General features: G+C 34.4%; 1 protein-coding gene across 1 annotated transcript in view; it reads right to left on the reverse strand.

Annotated features, from left to right (window-relative positions):
- The window catches only part of LOC127871561 (uncharacterized), a 61491-nt gene extending 48065 nt beyond the window's left edge, over positions 1–13426 (reverse strand). The window contains exon 1 of the mRNA XM_052414615.1: positions 13095–13426. The gene's annotated coding sequence lies outside the window, so the exon portion shown is untranslated. The remainder of the gene's footprint in view (positions 1–13094) is intronic.
- Between the last annotated feature and the right edge of the window lie 274 nt (positions 13427–13700).

A 13700-nucleotide genomic window follows, 5' to 3' on the forward strand; every position in this document is an offset into this window, starting at 1 on the left:
GAAAATTTGCGAATCTGAAACAACTTTTTTCAATTTTGTCAATTTACCAAAGCGTGAAAAGATCCCTTTAAGGCAAGTTACATCGTAAGCTTCACTATTAAATGCTTTAATTATTTCTTCAGAACAGACACAGGCACTTTTTATTTCGACATAATGTATGCAAATTAAACGCTGTCTTGGCAGAAAAAGCTTTACTCAGAATTCTTGAATATCGTCAAATTGACAATTAATTATGATACAGTACGATTAGAATAACCGTTGAATAAAATGTTAATGGAAGGTTATTAAACAACGATGAAGTTTATCATTCGAGTCTCGGAAAAAATCAGGCTTGCAGGGCGCTCAAATGTTTTGTGCCGAGCATGATTAACTTCATCTATATCCAATATTCGCCCTTATTCTATTTATCATGTCATTCCATTTTCATTAATGACAGATTTTTTGTTTAATATCGAAATGTATAAAGAACGTTTGTTCCCGAGTAAGGCGTTCTAAAAAGCGATCAAATAACGTGTGATAAGTTAGCGATACGATGCAGCGCAAGTTTATTTGAGACGCGTTCTGAGAAAACTGGGCTTATTGCATGTGCGTAAAGTGTCGTCCCAGATTAGCCTGTGCAGTCCGCACAGGCTAATCAGGGACGACACTTTCCGCTTTTTATGGTATTTTTAGTTTCAAGGAAGTCCTTCCATATCGAAAATCAAGTTTAGGCAGAAAGACTGCACAGGCTAATCTGGGATGACACTTTACGCACATGCATTAAGCCCAGTTTTCTCAGAACAAGGCTCAAAATTTTGATGGATTGATATGCAACAACAAAACAATCACCATTTAATAAGAAATAAATCTTAAACAAGCTCGTCGTGTCTGAAAAACATAATTTTGTCTAAATTTGCATCTTCTTGTTATATTTACAACAGCGCGTGCTTTTCTTCGACTTTATACGGTAAATCATGTTGCTCAAAACTAGGACATACAGTCATTGGGCAATACATAAACTGATATTAACTTAATTATATCAAGGCATTTTCGAATTGTCGACTCACTGAATTTCTTCGTGTGTGGACTGTCATGACATTCATGTTTATGCCAGGTGGATATTCTTCCTAAACACAACTCTTCAACTGCATTTATCGAAACACTTACGAAAGCTTTATCGCAGAAATGACAGTGATTGATTTGGTTATCGATTTGGTTACTCATCCTTGAAACTGTCTTCGCGTCTTAAATGCGCACATCATCTTTAAATTCGAATAGTTCCCGGTGGGATCTCACTTCTAAATGTATCGATTCAGTTGAACGTTTCCAATAATTGAATAGTGAAGGTTATACATTCAAACTAACTAAAGGCAAAAAGCTTTGTTAAATCAACTAAATAGCTGTAATCATACATATCACAGGGGATCAAGTACATTTACAAAATGCAAATTAATTAGTAACTACTTTACGAATGTAGTAACGTAAACATTTTATGTGTGATTTTTATTTTTTATTTTAACTGTATTTGAAATCTGAAAACATTATCATTTTTCTACAGTTTTCAGGATCATCAAACAATTTAATTGAAATGTTCAACAATTTTTTTTTGCTGAAATAACGTATTTCGCTAAGACTATTATCACTACGCATACATTGATCACTTACATTTAACATTGACCATGCTGGAAGAAAACACAGTTTAAAGAAATGTTTACCTTTAAGTGTCAAATATAAACCCGAGGGCGTGAATCAATACCATCACATCGTACGACGATTAAATTCAAAAGCATCAGTTCTAATGACTCATTTTAAATGTGTAGCTTTCAATACAATTAACTCAAATTTTCTGGAAAAAAACGAGTTTAGTACAGTTAATCATTGTATAAGGCAAATTGAAATAAGTGCTTGTTTCCACTCGCATCTTCAAAAACATGATGGGTAAGTCGACATAACGTTGATCATTGACCTCTTATACACTAGACATGTTAGGTAGAATGTTCTATTCAACATAAATCTCCCATTCCTACAGCTAACTCATTTTTATAAGTAAAATTTAACATTTAAAAATATAGCAAATGAAACTCAATTTAACACCACAAACTTACCAAAGGGTTCGCGTCGGCGCAAAAAAATGAGTTCGAACGAGTTTGCGAAAAAAAAAACATTTAACGCCTTACATACAATTCAGGAGTTTTTTTGTCAACTCAAACGTTTATACACGCCCATAAACTCAATACCAATTGTAATCATAATTACAGAATTGTATACTATGGACTAGTTCGACCCAAGAAGTTAACTCTACCCTGGCGCCAGGCAATATGCCTCTATCCTGAGAACAATACTTACAGCTGCAGAATACGCAAATACGGTGTCTGAGAAAAATACTTTCGTGAATTTGTAAACCACAAATAATTGCATATGACCTTACTCATCCCCATGAATAACTTATTCCATAAACATCGAGGTCTACATACTACATGCATTAAACAAGAAGCAAAGCAGACAATCCTTATTGTTTTACATCTTCGTCAATATTCCCTTGCATGAAGTTTTATAGATAAAGATCTAGAGAGATGGTTCAGTGTGCTCTTTTTCGTTTTCCACCAGCTGCTTCCATTTAGGGCATGTCAACACAAAACCGTGGACAATCTTTTGAAATCTAATCTAATAGTGTTATGAATATGAAAAGACTTGATTGAAACATTTAAGTCGCAAGAAATTTATTTTATTTAGCGGCCCAATTATCAACCTTTTAAGCACTTCCCCGTACTTTTTTAGCCGGGATCTTCAAAAAATGTACCCTGTTGCAAAAAATATTCACATTATCAAGACATTTTCACTCACTCATATAAAACATTATACAGTACATAAAAGAATTGCTTAGTTTTCGAACAATGCCTTGAAAAAGTTGTTTTTATAGTTCTTGTTTTTCACATGTCAAAAGTTACTCATTTCATCAATATATTTGTTAACAACTTTATATCATGCGCCAATTGAGAGTATGGGATACATCAATATTAGGTTGTTTGTCTTCCAATTTCACACATGCCAGGTGTACTTGAAACGTTCCAACTCGACTTGGTAATATTGTTGCTGACAGAGACCCGTGCTTGGGACGTTGTGTCATAAAAACTCAATCAAATGACATTCGGTTTCAATATCGGTTTCCTTCTAAATTGGATCAATTCATTCCAAAGTAGGGATGTTCTAGTATTATTATTTCTATATTTAGAATATGTCTTACAGAAATTCCTTCAAGCAAACAGCGCAGACCCTGATGAGACGCCGCATCATGCGGCGTCTCATCTGGGTCTACGCTGTTTGCCCAAGGCCTTTCTTCTAGACGCTAGGCATATATGGGTTAAGTCAACAAGGTAGAATCAATATTTGTACATCAAACACTCCATCGTTATGCATTTTAATCTGCGGAAAATCTTTATCATTATATGTGATCTTTATAAAAGTAGATCGCTACTTGTATATTTTACCAGATCATTTTACTGGCATTTATTACACAAATCATTTAGTTACATAATTATGTGCGTTTTGCAAGAGTCAGATGAGCAAGACTTTCTATGGCTACACAAGTGGATTATGGTAGTACACACATTTAATAGAACCCTTTAATTGTTTGCCAGCTACTGTGTGCCATTGCCTTGTCATGGAAGTACATTTTAACCCATTTGCTATTTCAGACGTTCATTCAAAAAGAATTAACACATTGATTGCTGATGTTTGTACTACACTTGGAATTGGTTCTTTCACGAAACTAAATTCCATGTCCGTTGAATATGAATTATAAGAAGTCATATTAAACCGAGAATGTATATATTTAACCCCATTTATGCCTAGCGTCTAGAAAAAGGCCTTGGCAAACAGCGTAGACCCAGATGAGACGCCGCATGATGCGGCGTCTCATCAGGGTCTGCGCTGTTTGCTGAAAGGAATTTCTGTAAGACATATTCTAAATATAGAAATAATAAACTAGACATCCCTAATTTTGGAAATAAATTGATCCAATTTAGAGGATAGGAGAGTCCACTAGGCATAAATGAGCTTAATTATTTCTCAATGTTCGGTCTTTTTATTCGTGAATGAGGTGCTAATAAAAAACACTTTCACGTGCTCAATAAAGTGATTTATGTATGTGTAATAATTACTTTGATTTATTTAGATTGATATTATTTAAATAACAGGTATTCAACAAAGTATTTGTTCTGTTATTTTTTCATCAATTTAGGACGAAACGGGTATTTCTGTCTGTTAAAGAGGTTCATACATCAGGTACATAACAAAACTCGCTTGCCGGGTATATGTATTCCATGTCAGAAAACAAATGGCTATGATAACCTCTGGGCCTTCTTTAAGAAAGCATTCAACATTTCTCGTATAGTTAATTTTATTACTTTGAGCCTCGCTCTGTGAAAAGGGGGTTTAATGCATGCGCGTAAAGTGTCGTCCCAGATTAGCCTGTGCCGTCCGCACACTCTAATCATACACGACACTTTCCGCCTTAAACTGGAGACAATTTATGTAAACAAAAAATATCATAAAAGCGGAAAGTGTCGTCCCTGATTGGCCTGTGCGCACTGCGCAGGCTTATCTTGGATGACACTTTACGCACATGCATTAAACCTCTTTTTCACAGAGCACGGCCCATTTAAATACAGTGTACATGGAATTCGTTGTCATACAAAGCTTATGCGCATGTTACATATTCTGCTTAATACAATAACCATATTTATATGGATTGACTTCACGACTGTGTAAAAAATATTAACTGTGTTATAAATTACACCATATCTCCATGCAAAGGAACCATGGTGTATGTATTTAAGTTATTATACCGAAAATACATTAAATTTTGATAATGCAAACTTTGTCATTATTACACTTATTTCCTAAGCAACGTCGCATGTTTTCCAAATATCATAGATAATACCATGACGTCGACAAACATGCTGAATGCAATTATTAATGAAACAAATCGCTAATATTGAAAATGAACGTAACAAACATAATAGCTCAAAATTTTATTGAACACTCCAATATGATTCCGTTCTCGGTTATAATGTAACATCATGTACTTTCATTATTTGATAACTTAAATGACAGCACAGAAAACTTACACTGGATCCCAGCAAACTAGCAACAGATTCGACTGTTGACGCCAAGTATACATATAATGTGACAAATAACAGTAAATAAACATTGTCATATCGAATTACCAGCCGTGGCCTTAACCCTTTTATGCCTAGTGGACTCTCCCATCCTTTCTAAATTGGATCAATTAATGTCCAAAATTAGGGATGTCTAGTATATTATTTATTTATTAGATATTTCTTACAGAAATTCCTTTCAGCAAATAGCGCAGACCCAGATGAGACGCCGCAAAGTGCGGCGTCTCATCTGGGTCTACGCTGTTTGCCAAAGGCATTTTTTTCTAAACGCTAGGCATAAATGGTTTAAGTTTCACGTAAAAAGAAGACTAATGACAATTATTGAGTTGTGGACTATAACAAAACCTCTTATTTCTGTTAGTACATACACAAACTTGCGACCTATGCTCATAACATTGTAAATCCAACGGGTAATGGTTCATATCTTAAAAGGTAAACCAGAGGATATATTTAAAACGCGTTAATATTTTCTTACGATAAATCATTTATGTTTCAGAGGTTTTAAAATCTACCCTTTCAATCATCGGGTAAATGTAACATCAAATATATTTGCATTTCAATAAAAAAATGTAAAATCTGATAAGGTCTTGGTTAAATAAAATCTTTACAACGAGATAGTGTAATTTTTCACGCCACACTTTTAAGTGTTTACTTGAAGATAACTAGAGTAAAACATCATTCAACTATTTTTGTTTATCGATTAAACGGTGCGTCCATAGTAACAATGAGTTGCATATATCATAGTACTGATACGCAAAAAGATAAAACAATATAGAAGAAATAACAATATATTTCATAAATTCAACATTATAAAAACAAGTTAAGCATTAGTGGGGTATTTCATTCGGAAACATACTAGCATTAGAAAAAGATTCAAATGTACATGTACATGAAATTTACAAGAAAAGGGACATATACCGCTTCGTCCAGGTGTCTCTTTTTTAATGATAGTTTGTGTCAATTCGTGAAGTCAACCATACGGAATAAACAACAATGTTTTATATCTATATTTAGAATATTTCTTACATAAATTCCTTTAAGCAAACAGCGCAGACCCAGATGAGACGCCGCATCATGCGGCGTCTCATCTGGGTCTACGCTATTTGCCAAGGCCTTTTTTCTAGACCAGACGCTAGGCATAAATTGGTTAAATGGTAGTTGAGTACACAACCATGGGACGTACGTACGCACGGAAAGGTACATACTAAGTGCTCCACGCTGTGTTAAGGGAATTGTATATTATAATGAAATGTAAGGTAAGATGCCATCATTAAGATTTATTAGGACAATACTTGGCATATCATATACAGTTAGCAACTTTAACGTGTAATTCATTTGCATATACATTGAGTTTAAACGTTGTGAATGCGGTTGATATAATGTGTTTTTTGTTGTTGACTTTGAACACTATAACTTTTGTATGGCTGAAATGTGTTTGTAATTAAGCACGAGGTACAGGCAAATATGATCGACATTGATTCAATTAAACTCAATAAAAATATTGGGAAACAATCGATTGTGGGCGATTTCATTTCAATGCAACATTCACAAGATGAAACTGAGTGTAAGCAAAACTTCAATTTGCTATTCAGTTAGCATTATTTGATCACATGAAAATTGAATTATTCAACAAACATATTTACATATTATATTCTTTACATTTAATTATGGCTGCATTGTAAACTCAGTAAAATGTGGCTTGTGGTACGGTCAATTGACAAAACAAAAAATATCGATTCAAATATTTAGACAACAGGACATTCAATTATGCAACAGTTCAATAAATAAACGTTCGGTGTATGCTCAGTATTACACATAAATGTCGACCTCAGCAAAATAGATAAATGTTGAATAGTTAAGATAAAAAAATTGTGTTTCATTAACCCATTTATGCCTAGTGGACTCTCCCCTCCTTCTAAATTGGATCAATTTATTTCCAAAATTAGGGATGTCTAGTATATTTATATATTTATTTCTATATTTAGAATATTTCCTACAGCAAACAGCGCAGACCTTGATGAGACGCCGCATCATGCGGCGTCTCATCTGGGTCTACGCTGTTTGCCAATGCCTTTTTTACTAGACGCTAGGCATAAATGGGTTGAAAGGTAAAGTAAAGAATGATATTGTTCAAACATATAATTATCTTTTTTATCTCCGTGAATTTATATCGGTGATTATTTCATTTGTCTACACACAGTTACAGAAACAATATAACAATTAACTTCTTGTATAACTTAAACACTGTATTTTAGAAGACAGAAAGTGTCACCTGTACAATTCCAAAAAGCGACTGAAAGTATATTCTTGAATGTGAACGATATTGTTATACTACTCTTGATGTCCAATTGATCAATACAAAGAAAAACGTCTATATATACTACAACTTAATCAGCTTCGATATCAATCTTATTATTGTTATGGGCCGCGCTCTATGAAAGGTGGCTTAATGTATATGCGTAAAGTGTCGTCCCAGATTAGCCTGTGCAGTCCGAATAGGCTAATCAGGAACGACACTTTCCGCCTAAACAAGATCTTTGCTAAGAGGAGACTGTTTGGAAACGAAAAATATCATAAAAGCGGAAAGTGTCTTACCTGATTAGCATGTGCGGATTGCACAGGCAAATGTGGGACGGCATATTAGGTCCAAGCATTAAACCCCTTTTCACGGAGCACACCCATATTCTTTAAAATTCTTCATTTGAAAGAACATTTGACTAAGCCTACTTTGAGTATATGGACACATATAAATTAAACGTTTAATGCTGTGTGATGCAATATAACATGTGTTCAAAAGTGTTAAGTAAAAATGGCCCTATTCCACTACGAAAACAAGCCCACGACTCGCTACGATTTCTCAAATTTATTGAATCGGGAAGACTCGTGACAGTCTGCGATTCAGTTACGACAGTGGTACGATTGAGTTACGACGAATCGTGGGGTTCGGTTGAAGTCTTGCGAATAGGGTCGCGACTTCACTACGATGTGTAAATATATACTGCGACTGTACTACGAACGATGCAGATCGGTCACGACTAAGCTAGGACCTCACCGAACCGCACCCATGAATGCGGCGCAAATATCTACCGATATTGATTCTAACACGGCACGCGGCTTGTTTTCTATAGACAAAGAAGGACATAAAGTGTGGGTTATTCTGCAATAAAGTATGGTCGGAGCTGAATGTTTCGAAAATAGTTCTGAATAAATAAAGAAAATATTGCATTAAAATGCACGTGCTTAAATCCCGCTCTTAAAGAAATGTAAAAAAAAGGTAGCACGTATATAAATGTTATGAAACAACAAATTGTATATTTGGTGATAAGTGGCCTTGCTAAGAATTTGTTTGTTTGTAAAACGTAATTAAGAAAACCTTTATAGCATGTCAGCTTTTCAGAAGAATTAACACATGTGACGTCATTTAGTTTCTATGAGTGTTGTTCTCAGTGAAAGTGACGTAATTTGCAAAATATTTATTAATGAAAACGACGTCAAATGTTTGTACAATTCAATGACGTCACTAAATAGTGAACTTTGTACTAAGAAGGGCGGAGTAGATTGAAAAATATAGTTCACGTCCAAAAGCTTGAAGCAAATCAATCAGAATCGTGTAAGAATAGAAATAATATTTTTCTATGGTGGCTTGTTGTTGAATTACCCACAGTAAGGAGTAAAAATTCGTGTTATCAAAGCACTCGTGCTCCGCATTCGTGATTTAATTCCTACGCATCTATACTTCTTACTGTGGGTTATTCGACAACAAAACATGATGGAAAAATATTATTTCTTTATCATTCTTTAAAAAATCGTAACTGTTTCGTAAATTAATCTTAGCGTGCTCGCAACTCAATCGGGTTGAACTCTTGAGAGTCTTCACAAAGTCGTAAATGATTCGCAGACAGATCACGTGATCACCGATTCCCCGATTGAGTCACGAATTACCCAAAATTCCATTACGACGCCCAAGAACGCACTACGACACTGCTACGAGTCAACTGCGATTAAATTCAGTCTTGGAGGTCTTGGTCAAATTTTAAACACGTTTAAAAACTGACCGCGATTTTTTGGGAGCTCACTACTCGCCCGCGATTGAGTTAGGACCTTCGCCGATTGAGTTACGAATGTCCCCGACCTCAAAATATTGGAAATCAGGACAAATCGTGGGGAATCGGGTCGTAGTGGAATACCCCTATAAGTGCTGTGCCATACCCAAAGCAAAATTTAGCTGCGAGGCACTTTCCTTTTAAACATCTACTTGGTTGTCAAGAGTATATGTTAGGAATTCTAAAAAACATTAAGCCTGAGTGGAGCATGTTAAATGAAATAGGTTGTCATTTATTGGTAACATCATGTTAGATTATTAAAAAGTTTCATGCTTTTGTTGTTTCAGGAGTACATAATGTTGCGATCAGGAGTACATAATGTATGACTTAAGACACGAACGTGTAACACAACAGAAACCTACAGACCGTGTATTAACAGTTTTCCATATATGCTTCGTTTTTCATACATTAAGTAAAATAAATTATGACCTAAGTCAATATTTTACAATTTACATTAAATAATAAATTATAGAACACAAAGTAACGATGAAATATAAACTCGCCACAATAAACAAGTACCCGATCGTGAAAACGATTTATAAAAGAGTGCACTTATATTAACAGATACAAATTAGAATCCAGTGTAATTATATACTGAAACTGTTACTCGATACTGCAAGGTACAGCTATTTTAGCCGCAAATTACAACACTCCCTTGACTTGTCTACTTGACCTTTGTGGTTATATTTAACTTGAACGATTTCAATTATAGTTTAAAAGGAAATTGGAACTATTTATACGAGCGGCATTGAATGGGGTCTGCTCTTTATCGGATTGAAGATCAAAAAGGCCATGTTCGTCTACGCGATACCAAAACATGGAATCATCAAAAAGGCGTATCATAGATATCATGGTATATTTGTGCATGCGTTCGTGTATGAAATATCAGCCTGGGTATCCATTTAGAAGGATAAATCATGTTGTTGTAGTCTCGACTAACATAAATAAAAAAGGAAATAGCCAACATATTATATATATAATTATTTTGTGTGAATGACGTTATAAATACGAGAAAAGGCAAAATGTTAATGTAATCGCTAAGAAAACTTGCTTTAAACCTTTAATGCCTATAGCGTCTAGAGAGAAGGCCTTGGCAAACAGCGTCGACCCAGATGAGACGCCACATGATGCGGCGTCTCATCAGGGTCTGCGTTGTTTGCCTAAAGGAATTTCTGTCAGAAATATTTTAAATATAGAAATAAATATACTAGACATCCCTAATTTTGGATATTAATTGATCCAATTTAGAAGGATGAGAGAGTCCACTAGGCATACTTGGGTTATTCTGCTTAAAAATATCCATGAATAAGCCGTAATATCTGTTAAGTCTGGTTATTGTGCCAATAGATTAAATTGCCGGTTGATTTCGATGAGCCGTGTCGATGCATGTTCCATAAGAATGTTCCATAAATGTTTTATAGTATTGCAGTGTTATTAAAAGATAAGAAAACATAAATACAACGAATACAAACGATCATCGTCTTAACATAAATCTAAGTTGCACAGCAGCTTAACAGGGCAGACATTCCTTCTCTATTAGCAACTACGAATGGATGACTTTAAATCAACAGGGTAGAATCAATATTTGTATCGCTTACACTCCATAGTTTAAGCATTTTCAAACTTTGGATAATCTTTATCATTAATTTTAATCTTGATAAAGGCCATCGCTACCCTTGTAAAGCTTACCGTATTATTTTGCTATCGTATCATACACAAAGTATTGAGTTACAGAAATACTGGTCTTTGGTTATATGCAGATAAGACAAACCATGAATACTTTAACAATTGGGTTCTGGTATTAGTTTTAAACAAATCTTAATAGAGACCTTTAATTGTTAATCAGCTAAACAACAGTGTCCCATTATGTTGACTTGCAATACATTTCAACTGATTTGCTATTGTAAATGTTCATTCTTAACCAGATTGTGCTACTACATGAATGTCTGCTGAATATGAAAAATAAGTGGCATTCGTTAAAAAATAAACTGCATCTATAAATATGCGTTACTTGTCTATCTTCATTTATTTAGTCGCTGTTAGTGGTGTTACAAAATCCACCTGCATACTAGATTTACCCGGTATTTCTATTTATTTTATTTAGATAATATGTATTCAAACAAGACTAATTGCATATGAAAGTTAACCCATTTATGCCTAGTGTCTAGAGAACAGGCCTTGGCAAACAGCGTAGACCCAGATGAGACGCCGCATGATGCGGCGTCTCATCAGGGTCTGCGCTGTTTGCTTAAAGGAATTTTTGTAAGAATTATTCTAAATACAAAAATAAATATACTAGACATCCCTAATTTTGGTAATAAATTGATCCAATTTAGAAGGATGGGAGAGTCCACTAGGCATAAATGGGTTAATATAAGGGACGCATGGGTAATGTTGTCTGTTAACAGGGTATTTAACCATGTAACTCACGTTCAAAATCTACAATTATATGTATACTATTTCTGAACGCAAAGGGCACTAAACGCTGAAGGACATGATGGCACAGAAAGATTCAAAGGGGTTCTCAAAGAGAAATTTGTTGCCTATTTAATGCATGTTAATATGTTGTTTTATTAGAACTGTTAAGTGCGTTGAATAGTCATTTTATGTACATAAATGTGTCTTTATGTTCGTGAAGAGTGAAATTTGTAAAAAAAAAAATGGTATAAAAATCGGAATGAAATGATTGAGGGTTTGCAATTTGAAATGACTGAAAATCCCAAATTGGTTGATAAAGTATTCTAAATCATTGATTTTGAATGCACAAAAGAATGACCATACTAAATACGTTGTCAAGGGAAGTGCAGCGCCATGTCCGATACAAAGTTTAGCTGTAAGTGTTCTTAAATCATGTGGTTGATGTAATGATTGAGTGAAACAAATGCCCAGTGTTGCTTTGATTAACTTCATACGTCTTAAAAAACACTACATATATCCGTTCAAAAGCAACATTGTAAATGTGCACAAACTGGGGCTGTATGAAACTTATGTCTTAAGTAAATCGTATATGTTCTAAATATCAGAGAGCGTTACATTACGTCAGCGAAAACAAATTATTTTAATGCAGTAATTGATTAAATAAATCATATATCGTAAATCATCACCCGTATAAATAACTTTAGTTAATGATACATAATAGCTTAACCATGTTTTGGTCATCTTTTATTATGATTACGTTCTAGTCATTATTATGAAAACCATTATTATTTGTCATAGTTTGTGAACATTTGCATGTAAAATTGTGTCATTGTTTACATGATTTAGATTACGTAACACTCGTGCAAGTAACCCAATGTGGTAATCAGCAAACAAGATACATTACGGCTGCTGTCATCACCACAGGATTGATAGGCAAAATGCATAGTAAATCAGCTTTATTTCATAATGAATGACAAACTCTGACCTTTGATTTCATTTAAAAAGCAAGTTTAAACAACGATTAATTATTAACCCATTTATGCATAGCGTTTAAAAAAAGGACTTTGCAAACAGCGTAGACCCAGATGAGACGCCGCATAATGCGGCGTCTCATCAGGGTCTGCGCTATTTGCTTAGAGTAATTTCTGTAAGTTATATTTTAAATATAGAAATACATATATAAGACATCCCTAATTTTGGAAATAAATTGATCTAATTTAGAGGGATGGGAGAGTCCACTAGGCTTAAATGGGTTAAAGGACATGCAAACATCAACTGTAAGTGATTATGAAAACTAACAAAAACAATAAAATCGTCCAGTTCATAAGTACTTTTTCCGTGAAAAAATAAATAAATACGTGTGCATGCTAAACATACATGTAGACACCAGTATGAGTGATTTTTACACACGTACCTCCTTTTTGTTACAGTGCGTATTTTCCCACAAAGTACATCCAATAATTAGCCGCACATACTGGCCACACGCTGCGATTCCAGCGGCTAAATGTAAATTTCTTTAAAGGTAAACCAGAGGGTATTCCGATATATTTAAATTGCGTCAATGTTTTCTTACGGTAAATCTTTTTGTATCCGCGGTTTTAAAATCCACCCTTTCAATCACCTTTTAATATAACCACAAATGTATTTGCATTTCAATCGGAAAATGTAGAATATGATATAGGTGGCGATACCATAAAATCTTATAGGCGTGATAGCTTGATTTTTCACACCAAACGCTAAAGTGTATACTTTAAGATTACCGGTGTAGTAAATCATTCAATTATTATTGATCATCGATTAAACGGTGTGTCTCTATTAACAATGGGTTCAACATGTCATTGAAATGATACCTGAAAAGCTTTACAAGTCAACCAAAGTAGGAACAACCATAGTCTAACCGATTATTTACAACGTCTGGGGTTTAACTATATTAGGAATTAGTGGGGTATTTCATTGGCAATAATAGTTGCGTTAGAAAGGGATTCCAGTGTACAAGAATTAACGATAAGAAGAACATTAA

This window comes from Dreissena polymorpha, chromosome 3 (assembly GCF_020536995.1).
Source record: "Dreissena polymorpha isolate Duluth1 chromosome 3, UMN_Dpol_1.0, whole genome shotgun sequence".
NCBI classification, from domain to species: domain Eukaryota; kingdom Metazoa; phylum Mollusca; class Bivalvia; order Myida; family Dreissenidae; genus Dreissena; species Dreissena polymorpha.